We start from the raw sequence: 13,777 nt of genomic DNA, 5'->3' as shown, positions 1-13,777 counted from the left end.
TCATACCTGCCTCCAAAAGAAGAAATTCAACTGTTATTTGCATGGCATTTTGAAGTTTACAAAGCAGTTTCCTCACAGTAGCCTGTGTGTGTGTGTGTGTGTGTGTGTGTGTGTGTGTGTGTGTGTATAAAATAGTACTATCATACTCATTTTACACATGAGTAAATAAGCTCAGAAGTAATATTGTCACATAGCTACTTTACCTTTTTTTTAAATTAGTATCTTTTTTTAAAACAAGCGCAGAGTTTGGGAGAGACAAGGGCTAGATATGGAGAACTGAGAATCCCCTATACAGAGATGACAATTGAACCCATGAAAGCTGATCAGATCACCACTGACATCTACAATTCAGTTAAGGACTTATAACTCTGCAAGGGAGGAAGGGCAGATGTCAATATTTCTGAGCCTCAGTTTTCTGCTCTGCTAAATGGGGATAATATTCACCCTATAGAAACCCCATGGCTATGATCCAATGAAATGGGAGCTCCTTAAATCTACTCTGTTTATATCTGTTATCACTATCACTGGCATAGTACCAAACACGTGGTAACATTTTGTTGTTAATCATTATTCAGTCATGTCCAACTCTTCATGATCCTATTTGGGGTTTTCTTGGCAGAGATGCTGGAGAGGTTTGTCATTTCCTTCTGCAGCTCATTTTACAGATAAGGATACTGAGGCAAACAAGCTTGCCCAGGGTCACACAGCTAAGTAAGTATCTGAGGCCAGATTTAAACTCAGGAAGATGAGTCTTCCTGACTGCAGCCTGGCATTCTATCCACTATGTCATCACCTAGCTGCTTAAGAAATGCAAATTAAAGCAACTCTAAGGTTCCACTTCACATCTATCAGATTGCAAAGATGACAAAAAATGAAGATGACAGTTGTTGGAGGGGCTTCAAAAGAAGAGCCCTCTGTCGAACCAGTTGTGAAGTGGCGGGTTGGGAAGTGATCCAGCCATTTTGGAAAGCAGTTCGGAACCATCCCCCAAAAGTCACCCAGAGAACACCATCCACCATAACAACACCGTAAAATGAAAGACTTAAGAACCCTTATTGAAATCAATGACCCAACCACAGCTCCGAAGGACCGGTAATGAAGCGTGCTACCCAGCTCCCGAAGCCAAGGGCAGAATGAAGCATACATTTCTGGACATGGCAAATGTGTGGATTTATGTTGCTTAACTCTGCTTATTTGTTACAAATATTGTGCTTTCACTGTGGGAATAGGGAGGGAGGTTATGGGGAAAGAGAAAGGAGTTAGCAAATAATAATATTCCTCTCCAAAAAGAAGAAAAGAAACAAAAGAATGTCTTTGAAATGCGTTTAAAATTTCACAGAACAGAACAGAAATGGAGCTAAGAGGGAAACACAATCAGAACACCTGTGAAAGTAGCATTGAATTTATACACTCTTTTAAAGTAAGCTGCATAAAATAGATTCGTAGTTTCATATATAATCTTCTGTTCTGTTTTCAATACGTAAATGCCCTCTTTATTTTTTGATGTTCACTAAATTCAAAACAAAAAAATATATTAAAAAAGTGTTATGTTCTATTGAGAGCTTTTAAAACTGGAAGGATCTCAGAGATAACATAGTCCAATCACCTCATTTTAAAGAAGAGGGAAACTGAGGGCCAGACAGGACAGTGATTTGCCTAAGGCCACAAACTCCACTGGTGGCAGAGCCAGCACTACAACCTAAAATTCTTGACTCCTAGGCTGCTGCTCTGTCCCACTCCCCCACTGCACTTCCAACTCATTTTACAGATGTGGGAAATTAAGCCGAGAAGAGAAATGATTTTCATTAAAGGCAGAAGAGTCATCTGTTGACTCCTGATTACAAGCCCTGTAAACCCCAAATCCGTCCTGTGACCTTTTATTAGAAATCTAGAGCAGAGCCCCCGAATAATTCAATCACAAAGATGGAACTTGATTGATGGGATGGAAAGGACATTGAATTCAGAGTTAAGAGACCTGGATTCAGCTCCTGACTGACACTTGAACCAAGCAAGTTACTTCACCTACATACCTTATAGGATCTTGGCCTCCCACAATAAGTCTATAGCACAAGACCCTCTAATCCTTTGCCTACCGCACTGTAAAGGCTTTGGACAAATTCTAGCCTTGGTTGCCCCTCACTCCAAAACGGGTGGGACCCTCTGCCTTCAGAATGCCAGGTGACTGGCCTAGGCAGCCCTGAACAGTGTCCCAGGATATCCCCCTTAGGCCCAGCCCCAAAACTGTTTACCCATATAAAATTAATAGGACAGACATAAAATCAACAGAGTCCTCCAGATTTACAATATCCCAGAGGCAGTCCTCAGGCAGGTCCAGGGCAGCTCTGCCCCTCACAATGCAACCTTCATGTATCTGGAGCTTTCCTCTCCAGGCCCAACTCTCAGAAGAACAATAACAGGAAACCATGCCGGGAGGGAAGCTGAGTTGGAAAAGCTGGAGGGAGGAGGGAGGCTGCACACACCCAGTGGCCCACTCAGGACAGGGTCACCGAAGCCTCTGTGTGTTCTCCGCCGAGCCTTTCTCTTAGATTGGGCAGAAGGCAAAGGACCCAGGGACATTCAGCCCCACTTCCGGGGACAAAGCTAAGGTAAGAGACCACTACTCCCTTGGGGATAAACAACTTTCTTGATTTCCTGTATCCTGATGGGGGGGAAAGGAAAGGACTGAAATTGGGGTCGAGTTTATTAGGAGATTTAGGCCAGTAGGGAAAGTAAAATGTATACATGTACACATACATAGATGCACGTTTGGGAAGCAAGGCATAGGAGATAGAGGTCCAGCCTTGGAAGTAAGGAAGAAATGAGGTCAATTGCTTCCCTGACACACATATTGACCGTACTGGCTGTGTGTCCACAGACAAGTAACATACCCTCTCAGTGCCCCAGCCTCTCTCAGTCATGGTAGGGGGAATTCTGTACCAAGAGTTCCCAACATAGATAAAATTACAGATCTGGAACAAATATATGTGTGTATGTGTGTATGTATACATACATACATATATATATATATTATATATATATATATACATACATATATATACATATAGATAAGCATAATTATAGATATGTACACATCTATGTATATAAAGTCTTTGAATCCTTCACTCGTCCAGTGTGACCCTCAGTGTCTGTTCTTTATGAAAAACTTTAAAAGTTCAGAAATGGAAAGGATAGCAAGAGGGGTACAATAGACAAAGAGTCTTAGATTTGGAGTCAGAAAATCTGTATTCTTATTTTAGTGTTATTCGTTGTGTGTGTCCTTGGATAACTCACTTAGATTCTCTGAGTTTCCTCCTCTGTAAAATAAAGGGCTTGGACTAAGTAACTGCTGAGGTCCTTTCTAGCTATAAATCTGTTTCCATGACCTTAGAAGAAAAGATCTGGACTAAAAGGGAACAGGGAAGAGCAGGGAAGACTCTCAGAAACCATCTTGTCTACTTCCCGCAATTTATAAGAGAAGATCACCCAGAAGACAGAGGACTTAAACTCAAGGCTGATACCCAGTCCAATTTCTTTTCCATGCCATTGGACTACTTCCAAGAAGTAGTATCCTGTCTCTTTGCCTCTTTTATCCTAGAGTGTTCTGAGTCTCTCTTCCCAACCCTGTCCGGTTTATCCACTTAATGACTTAGAGACTGAATTAAAAGGATGAAGTAAATGGATTCATGGCAAGGCAGGAGACCACCCCCTCCAAGTCACCCCAAAAACAGTCTCCTCCAAATTCTTTCCATCTTCTGCCCATTTTCCAAGTCATGAGACTGAGTTATAGTTCTGTGAGCTAGGTCTTCCGTTTGGAATTTTCTCCACCCCTGAAGTCAAAAGGATCCAGGCCAGTGTAATGAGAAACACTTTGGGGAGTCAAAAAGAGAGATAAGATACTTTCCTAATAAAAATGTCAGCTAGCCTCAGGACTGTGCCCAGCCCACCCTGGACACTTACAGACCAGTACTCCCCACTGCCTGCTCTGTAGGACTCCCACATGGGATCTGAGCACCAAATGTCCCCAAAGTTTGTCTTATATGAAACCTTCTTGGCTGCTGCCTCCATGCCTTCTCCTCAGGCACTGCCTTACAACCAATTTTCACCAAGTTCAGTGGGGGGAAAGCATGATGTAGTGGTAAGAGTCCTGGGCCAGGCACTGAAGGATCTAAATCAAGATCCTAGCCCCACCACCAACTCACTGTGTGGCCGTGGCAAAGTCATTTCCCACCCTCGTCCTCAGTTTCCTCATCTGTAAAAAGAAGGAAAGTGTTGCACTGAATGTTCTCTATGGTTTCTTCCAATTCTACCAATCTATGAATCTATAACTTTATGACCCAAAACTAGGAAATGAGATAATCAGTCATGTGCCAGCAATGGGAATACTTAGAGCACGAATGGACAGTTCTCACCATTTGGGGCATTTTTCTATAGCCCATGTTTGTATTTGTGTGTGTGTGTGTGTGTGTGTGTGTGTGTGTGTGTGTGTGTGTGTGTTTAAAAGGTAAAAGAAGATATAAAACCAGAGAAAAACTAAAGTTTTCTGAGGAGCTCTTTTCTATAATGGTGGAACACTGGTAGCCTGAGAGTCAGGAGTCCTATGCTTTGGTCCCAGCTCTTTTGTGGTCACTGAATGACCTTGGCCAAACGGTTTACTCCTTCTAAGCTTCAGTCTGCTCATCCCTCACAGAAGAGGAGACAACATAATGTGAGGCAAAGAGCATTCATTGTCTCCGAGGTCAGAGGATACGTGCTCAAGCCTCATCTCTGACTTTTACTACCTGTGTGAATTTACTGCTCTGGGCCTCAATTTTCCTCATTTGAGGAATCCATGGGTGGATTGCACTAGATGGATTCTGAGGTCCCTTTGGCTCTAGGTCTGTGATTTCTAAGATTCTCTTCATCATCATCCAAACATCTGATGATTTAAATGAGTCAAGACCCTTTAGAAAGCTAATGTTATCCTAGGGCCAAAAAGCAAGGTGTGTGGTGTAAATTGTGGGGCATGGGTGAAAAGACCGTTCTGCCCCCACTCCCTGCCCAGAAAAGTGATACCTCCCACCTGCCTACTAAGGTTAGATGGTACAACCGAGAGAGAGTCACCCTGGAGTCAGGAAGAGCAGAGCTCAAATCCAGCCTCAGACATTTTCCAGCTGTGTGACCCTGGGCAAGTCATTTTACCTGTTTGCTTCAGTTTCTTCATCTGTAAAACGGGGTTAAGAATAGCACCTACCACCTAGGTTGTTGTGAGGATCAAATGAGATAATAAATATAAAGGGCTTAGCGATAGGCACGTAGTAAGTGCTGTGTAAATGTTAGTCATTTGTTATCAGCTATTACTAACACCCCTGAAATTCTATTATTAGAGATTGTGTCTGTAGGACCAAAGAGGCATGGAGTAGTATTAAAAAAAATTAGATTTGTTGTCAAGAAGCCTGAGTCCTATTACTCATTAGCTATGTGACTAGTATTCCTCAGAGCCTCCGCTTCTTCATCTATGGAAATGGGAACAATAAGTCTAGATCACTGCCTCCCAAGGCTGTTGTGAGGAAAGGACTCTGTAGGCTATAAAGCTCTATGTAAAAGTGAGCTATCATGATCACTTCCTGAGCACCCTCTTTTTAAAAGAATTTTATATTTTATTTTTCCTCAATTACACGTGAAAACAATTTTTAACATTTTTAAAAATGTTTGAGTTTGAAGTTCTTTCCCTCTCTCCTTCCCTTCCCCCCTTCCTCCCCTCCCTTCCTCATTGAGAAGGCAAGCGATTTGATATAGGTGATGCATAGCACCTTTTTTTAAAACCCTAAATGGAGCTCATGTAAGGGAATGAGTAGTAAGTTCTTGTCAGGCACTGAGCCTCAGTGTAAATGAGGGCCTCACATCTACAATTTCTCTCCCCTCTCAAATGGATCTGTGAACTCATTGATTTGGGAGTCCCCTCTCCACCCACCTCCCACCATGATTCTATGCCCAGTCATCCTGTGTGACTCTGGCCTCCCCACCCCCACCCCTCACCCCCCCACCTCCCCATCCCCCCACCACCCCCCACCACCACCCCCCTTCCCAACAGTTCCCCACAGGGGCTCCACCCAATGGGCTGGAAACCCATGCCATTTTCTCCTGGCATGGGGAAGCTATCAGTAGGGGACTCTAGTTTTCCACATTCATTCCATATGACCAGCCTGTCATCATCTCTTCCTCTCCCTATCTGTAAAATAACACTTGTCCTGCCTACCTCACGTGAGTATCAGAAGGAATGTGCTTTGTAAGCCCTAAAGTGGAATATTCATGAAAGCTGGATAAGTAATGTTGTTAGACGAGATGCCAGGCCCCTTGCAGTCCTAAAGTCCTACATAAATGAGAGGTAGCCAGTAGTAGGGCTCTGAAAGGACAGCAGCTCTGGTGGGACAGGGATCAGGGGGAAAGATGTGGAGCTCAGCGCACTACGGGAGAAAAAACAGTGCACTGGGCTCTGGGCTGGGGACAGTGGTGAAGGGGCCAGGAAGAGAGAGAAGCTGAGGTACGGGAGGCTTCCAAGGACACTCTGTGGGCTGTATCCTGCTTCTGAGAACCCTGGTTGTAAGCTGAAATGGTGAACATGAGCACAGAGTTTAAGCCAAAGGCGGGTAATCCACGTCACTGTTAGTATCACCAAAATACCTGGTACACAGTGGGTGCATAATAAATGCAAATGGATGGGGTGGAGTAGGATAGGACGGGATGGAGTAGGATAGGCTGGCATGGCGAAAACAGTGTTGGATTTGAAGTCAAAAGAGTTAAATCTTAATTCTATTATTTATTATTTATATATAACTATGGGCAAGTCACTTCCTGAGGTCCTGTTGTCTTTTATGAAAAATAAGAAATGTGCTGCCTAAGATGATCTCTAAGGGCCCATTCAATTTTTAACCTTCTGGTCCTGCGAGATAGAAAGAAATAGAATGGGGGAGGATGGAACAGGATAGTACTAAGTAAGATGGAATGGTTAGGTTAGGATGAAATGAAAAGTAACAGTAATAATAATGACAATAATAATAAAAATAACAATAATAATAATAATAATTGGCATATAGAACTTCAAGGTTTGCAAAATTCCTTCCTTGCAATGAGCCAGTAAGGTTGGTAGAGCATTATTATTGTCATTTCACAGATGAGAAAACAGAGGCTCTGGGAGTTTAAGCCTCTGCCCACGATCACACAGCTGTGAAGTATCTGAGGTAGAAATCAAATCCACGTCTTCTGGGTCCAAGCCCAACACTCTACCCACTAGGTACATGGACTGGAAGATGGTATGGTAATAGTTGGCACAATGGATAGGGTGCTGGGCCTGGAGTCAAAAAGACCTGAATTCAAATCCAGCTGCAGATACTTACCAGGTGGATGACCTTAGACAAGTCACTACCCTCTGTTTACCTCGTTTCCTCAACTGTAAAATGAGGATAATAATAGTACCTACTTCCCAGCGCTGTTGTGAGAATACAATGAGATAGGTATAAAGTACTTAGCACAGTGTCTAGCACATATTATTATCATGTTGCTGTTGTTATTGTTCAGTTGATTCTGACTCTGTAATGTCATGTGCCACACTGTCCAGGGGGTTTTCTTGGCAAAGATCCTGGAGTAGTTTACCATTCCCTTCTGCAGTGGATTAAGGTAAACAGAGTCTCAGTGACTTGGCCAGGGTCACACAGCTAGTGAGTGTCTGAGGCCAGATTTGAACTCAGGTCTTCCTGACTTCGGGCCCAGCATTCTACCCACTGAGCCATCTAGCTGCCCCCTTATTATTACACAGGGAAGGGAAATAATAATAATAGCTAACTTTCAGGTAGTACCTTGTGTGCTATAGGCTTCACATGTATTATCTGGCGCCTCGCTACAACCCTGTGACATCGGTCCTATTATCTCCATTTCACAGATGAGGAAACAGAGGCTTTGCTGTTCAGTCATTTCAGTCACGTCCAATTCTTCACGACCCCATCTGGTTCATGAAAGAGAAGCTAAAAGACATTAAGTCACTGGCCCAGGGTCACACGGCTAGTTAAGTGCCTGAGACCAGATTTGAACTCAAGTCATCCTGGCTCCAAGCCTAACACTCTGTGCAGTGATTCACTTAAGGAATAATGCAGAATTAAATGAGATGGAATAATAAGGAAAAGTATAGAAAGGAATAAAAGAATTGTTAGTGAGATGTCTTCTACCTCCTCTTTCCCTTCTTCCCCTCCTCCACTTCCTCCTTTCCTCCACCATATTCCTTCCCTAACTTTCCCCTTTTTCTTGCCTTCCTTCCCGGTTTTCTCTCTGTGTTCTAACCAGAAAACCTTTGTTCTACATTTGGTTTGCCAGGGCACACTCAGGACTGCTGAAGCCGCTATGCTTGAATTAACCATCCCTTTGAACAAGAACACAGGACTCTTTCTTAAGGCTAATAACCACTGTTACCTACTTACAGACCATCTGGTCTCTCGGTCACTTTGTCTGGGCCATCAGGGAGTTTCCCTGAGAGAGTTAAGTTTAGAAGAGCCAGGCAGGACCAACCTGGGCGATTGTTTTGCTGAAACAAAAGCAGGATGTGAAAAACAGGAAAGCAGGAGGAGGCATGTTTAGTTTTAAACTTAGAAGCCCCAGTGACTCATGGCCCTTTGCTGAGACAGAATAGGAGATGACAGATCATTCTCTGGTGGAGAAGCTGGTCAAGGTAGCAAAAGTCAAATAAAAATCCATTTTATCAGTCGATTATTTTTCTTACCCACTGCTGGTATCCAACCACTGGAGTTTTTCTCCTCTCTTTCCAGTAACAAAAGGGAGCCATGGCCGAATCAGTCAGTGGAAAAAGCATTATAAGCATTTACTACGTGCCAGGCATTGTGCTATGCATTGAAAATACAACAAAAGGCAAAAAGAAGCCCTGCCCTCATGGAGCTTACACTCTAATGGGGGAGGCAACATGAAAATAACTGGGTGAGTACAAGATAAAAACAGAGTAGATAGATGGAAAGCCATCTGAAAGGATAAAAATCAGTCACAGAATTGCAAACTCTCAATCTTGGTAGGGACATCAGAGGTGTTGTTGAGTCATTTTTTCAATTGTGTCTGACTCTTTGTGACCCCATTTGGGGTTTCCTTGACAAAGATACTGGAGGGGTTTGCCATTTCCTCCTCCAGTTCATTTGACAGACGAGGAACTGAGGCAAACTGGGTTAAGTGACTTGCCCAGGGTCACATAGCTAGTAAGTATCTGAGATCATATTTGAACCCAGGAAGAGGAGTCTTCCTGACTCAAAGTCCAGAACTCTATCTGCTACAATGGCACCACCTAACTGCCACGACATCAGAGGTCTAACCCACATCTGATTATGAATTCCCTCTATATCCTCCAACATCCCCCCCAAATGGTCACCCCATTAAAGATTTCCAGTGATGGAAATCCCACTATTTCCCAAGGTCACTATTTCCCAGTCTACTTTTGGTTCAAATTGTAAGGAAGTTCTTCCTTGTATTGAGAGAAATCTACCCCTGTACAATTTATAGAACCATAGAATTTACAGCTAAAATGGGAACTTAGAGAGAACTTATCCTGACCCTTATTCACTCCATTGCTTTTCATGCCGCCATTTTGGGACAATGAAGAACAAAACTAATTTATCTACTACACAATGGTCCGCAAATACTTGACTGCCCACTATGTTACTTTCTTATCCGAGATCCCTAATTCCTTCAGCAGATCCTAATATGGAAGGACCTCTGGCGCCCTCAGAATCCTAGCCACCCCCCTTAAGACACAGTTCTATTTTTCAACGTCCTTCTAAAAATGTTTTGTCCAGGACTAAATAAGATTCTCCAAATATGGGCCGACTGAGGCAGAAGACAATAGGATCTTCACCTCCCTAGTAATTGATACTGTACCTCTCTTTCTGAGATCTAGGACAGAACTAAGTTTTTTGGCTGCCATATCACACTGTTGGCTCCCACTGACCCTGAAGTCCACTAAAACCACCAGATTTTCCCTATGGAATGCTATCTTGCCACACTTCTTTCATACTTGTACTTTTGAGGTTGATTTTTTAAAAGCTCAAGCATAGGACATTTATCTCTATTAAGCTTCATCTTTATAGATGCTACAGGTGTTTTTAGATTATTTCTATTTCATGGATGAGAAAACTGAGGTTCAGAGATACTAAGTAATTTGGTCATGGTCATAGGGTTTGAGCCCATTTCTCTTATGGTTCTTCCAGTTTCCTTTCCACTACAACACGTGCACCTCTTCCCCTAAGAGTAAAACATGTGAATGGCTGTTGTGAAAATTGGCTGAAGGAACGGGAGAACATGTTAGCTGCCTTCAAGGACTGATCATGTGAAAAAGGGCTTAGACTTGCTCTGTTTGGAGTAATTGGATGAGGTTCAGAAAGTCTGATTTTGTCATGTTGTAGGAAAATCCAGCAAGATGGCTCACTGGATAGAGTCCTGGGCCTAGAATCAGGAAGACCTGAGGTCAAATCCAGCCTCATGCTTACTAGCTGGGCGACCCTAGGCAAGCCACTTAACTTCTGTTTGCCTCAGTTTCCTCATCTGTAAAATGAGCTAGAGAAGGAAATGGCAAACTACTCCAGTATCTTTGCCAAGAAAACTCCAAATGGGGTCATGAAGAGTCAGACAAGACTGCACAACAAGAACAACAAAGAAATCACATGATTTGCAGCCATAGGACATTATGAGAAGACTATCAGTATTAATAAAGATGGACCCTTGTCTCAAGGTCTGTTGTTCCCAGGAACTCTGACTTCAGTCTGGCACCATATAAATGGTTCTTCCCCTATCCTTTTCCCTCCTCTTCATCCAAGTCATTGACAAAATATTGAACAGAATAAAGTCAAGGATAGATCCCAGGAGCAATCCAATAGAGACCCCCATTCAGGTCGCTATCCTGCTATTATCACCACTCCTTGGGTCTAGTTAATCAATCAGTTTCAAATCAACTTAATTTTGCTATCACGGAGCCAACATCGCTCCATCAAGGGAACAAGTATACCATGAAAGACTATCAAGTGCCTTGTAAAAATCTAGGTATTCAATGTCTATAGCATTCCCTGAACTTGGCAGCCCAGTAATCCTATCAAAAAAAGGAAATAAGATCAAGTTGAAATGACTTATTCTTGTTGAACCTATAGTATTCACTCCACTCTTTTCCAAGTACTTACAAACCATTCCTTTAACAATAAGTCTAAAATTTTTCCAGGAATCAAAATCAAGCTTACCAATCAACATTCAGTCAAGATACTGATGTGCTAGACACTGGGCCTACAAAGACAAAAATGAGACAATCCTTGGCTTGAAGGAGCTTGCAGTCTATCAGGGGAGATAATGTGCACAAAATGACATAGATATGGAATAAATCCATGATCATTTGCAAGGGAGATACTGGCAGCTGGGAGAATCAGGAACGATCTAATGTAGGAAGTGGCATTTGAGTCAAACTTTAAAGGAAGCTATGGATTCTAAGAAATGGAGGCAAGGACTGGGCTTGGGGGAAAAGCCTACACAAAGCAAAAAGGTTGGGAAGTAGAATGTAGTGAGTAAGGAAACCCCACTCAGGCCAATTGTGCTAGACTTTAGGATATGTGAAGGGAAGTAATGTATAATTAGACTGGAAAGATAGGTTGAAGCCAGGTCATGAAGGGCAATTGAGTGGCACATTTGACCTGGAGTCAGAAAGACCTGACTTCAGATCTGGCTTCAGCATAAGACTAGCTGTGTGACCCTAGGCAAGTCACCTAATCTCCATTTGCCTCAATTTGTACTCCCAGGGTTATTATGAGGATCAAATGAGATAATGTTTGTAAACCATTTAGCACAGTGTCTGGCACCCAGTAAATGCTTGCTCCCTCACTTTAAATGTCAAACAAAGGAATTATGTTTAATCCTAGTGATGATAGGGAGGAGCCATTGAAGTTTATTGAACAGGATAGTGACATGGTCAGACTTGTGCATTCAGAAAATCACTTGTGCAGCAGTATGTAGGAGGGACCACAAAAGAAAGAGACAAGGTAGGAAGACCAGTTAAGAGATTATTGAGATAGTCCAGGTGAGAAGTGATAAAGGCCTAACCCGAAGCAGCAGCCACGTGAGTGGAGAGAAAAGGATGGCGTGAGACACATTATAGAAATAGAATCAACAAGATGGCGACTGATTACATATGGAAGGTGAGGAAGAGTGAGAAATCCAGGGTGACACCCAGGTTGCAAACCTAGGTAACCAGGTTTGAAGATTCTACCCTCTTTCCTTCTTTAAAAACTGGGACATTTTAGGAAGATATTAAATACATCCAGAGAAGGGCAACCAAGATTGTAAAGTGGTCATCTACCACTTTCTATAACTTACATCGTATGATCCTTATAAGGACTGGTCTTGTGAAAGAAGATTTGCACCACTTTGACTAATTGTACAAAGTGCAGAAAGTCTGATTTAGTTACATTGTAAGGAATTCCCATGATCTGCAGCCACAGGGCATCATTGGAAAACTTTAAAAAGATGGGCTCTTGTCTCAGGGAGAAATTCGGGGTCATTAAAAAAAAAACTTTATAATTTCCCAGAGGCAATGCAATCCTATCTCACTAATTCATTGAACAAGTATTTTTACTGTAACTACCACCTGAAGCTATGTAGACTAGGAGGGCTCCTGTTAAGTCCTAGAACCAATTCTTTGTCCATTTGCATTTGTCCATGAGAGGGAACACTAGAGTCTCTGAAGAATTGAAATTAGGGATCAACTAAAAAGCAGTGTGGACATACATGGTAGGCGTGAACAAGAAAGACAGGGCAAAGGATGTCAGCACAGAAGTGTGTCACTGGAAAAATACAGGTCAATCCCATAACAAACCTGAGACTGATCAATGGATAGCCCATGGTGGCAGAAGAACTGGAGAAAGGGCTCCAGCACATTGAGTGAATCTCCTAGGTCAAACATATGGAAAGATTTGGATCTAAGTTGCACAGGATGGACCAGCATGGATGTGTTGAAATTGGTATAGGATAATATGATTATAGATTTAGATCTAAAAGATTTTGGAGACTATTGACTCTAGTCTCTTCATTTTAAAGATAAGAAAAACAAGTAGCAGAGAGGTTAAATGATTTGCCTAGGGTCATGCAGTTAGTAAGAGGCAACTGGTGTCTCAGTGAATAGAGTACTGAGCCCAGAGTCAGGAAGACCTGAGTTCAAATCCAGCTTCAGACATTTCCTAGCTGTGTGACTCTGGGCCAGTCACTCAACCTCTGTTTGTCTTAATCCATTGGAGAAGCAAACCACTTCAGTATCTTTGCCAAAAAAAAAAAAACCCCATGAACAGTATGGTCCATGGGGTCACGAAGAGTCAGACATGACTGAATAACAACAACACAGCTAATAAATGTGTTAGGTGGGTTTGGAATCTAGATCTTCCTGATTCCAAGTCTAGTGCTGCGTCCACCAGACTAAACAAACTGTCATTAGAAGGAGCGTCCACGTGGCAAAAGCCAAGGATCCACTGGAGTATTGAATTAAGAAAATTAGAGCTGTCTAAAATGGAATTGGCTCCTTTGGGATGAAGATCTTCAAGACCAGCCTAGATGGTTATTTGCTAGAGATGTAAAAAGGATTCAAGTGTAGACTGGCATCCAAATAATGTCAAGGGAACTACAGTAAAGCCTTCAGGATGTTGGGCATATCCACTGTGGTGGAGTCACTAGAGGACATGGACAAGGGATACACAGGATAGACCAGCAAGGACAGGCCATTATCTCC

The 13,777-nt window shown here is 42.6% G+C and overlaps 1 protein-coding gene across 6 annotated transcripts in view; it reads left to right on the top strand.

Moving 5' to 3' along the window:
- The first annotated feature begins 2,314 nt into the window (after positions 1–2,314).
- Positions 2,315–13,777, top strand: part of CDH5 (cadherin 5) — a 54,821-nt gene continuing 43,358 nt past the window's right edge. For all 6 annotated transcript variants that reach the window (XM_020989452.2, XM_020989455.2, XM_020989453.2 and 3 more), the window contains exon 1: positions 2,315–2,606. The gene's annotated coding sequence lies outside the window, so the exon portion shown is untranslated. The remainder of the gene's footprint in view (positions 2,607–13,777) is intronic.

The sequence above is a fragment of the Phascolarctos cinereus genome, unplaced genomic scaffold (assembly GCF_003287225.1).
Source record: "Phascolarctos cinereus isolate Bilbo 61053 unplaced genomic scaffold, phaCin_HiC Scaffold_2;HRSCAF=192, whole genome shotgun sequence".
In the NCBI taxonomy this organism is placed as follows: Eukaryota; Metazoa; Chordata; class Mammalia; order Diprotodontia; family Phascolarctidae; genus Phascolarctos; species Phascolarctos cinereus.
The sequence above is the reverse complement of the archived record's forward strand: the minus strand, read 5'-3'. Positions and strand labels throughout refer to the sequence as shown.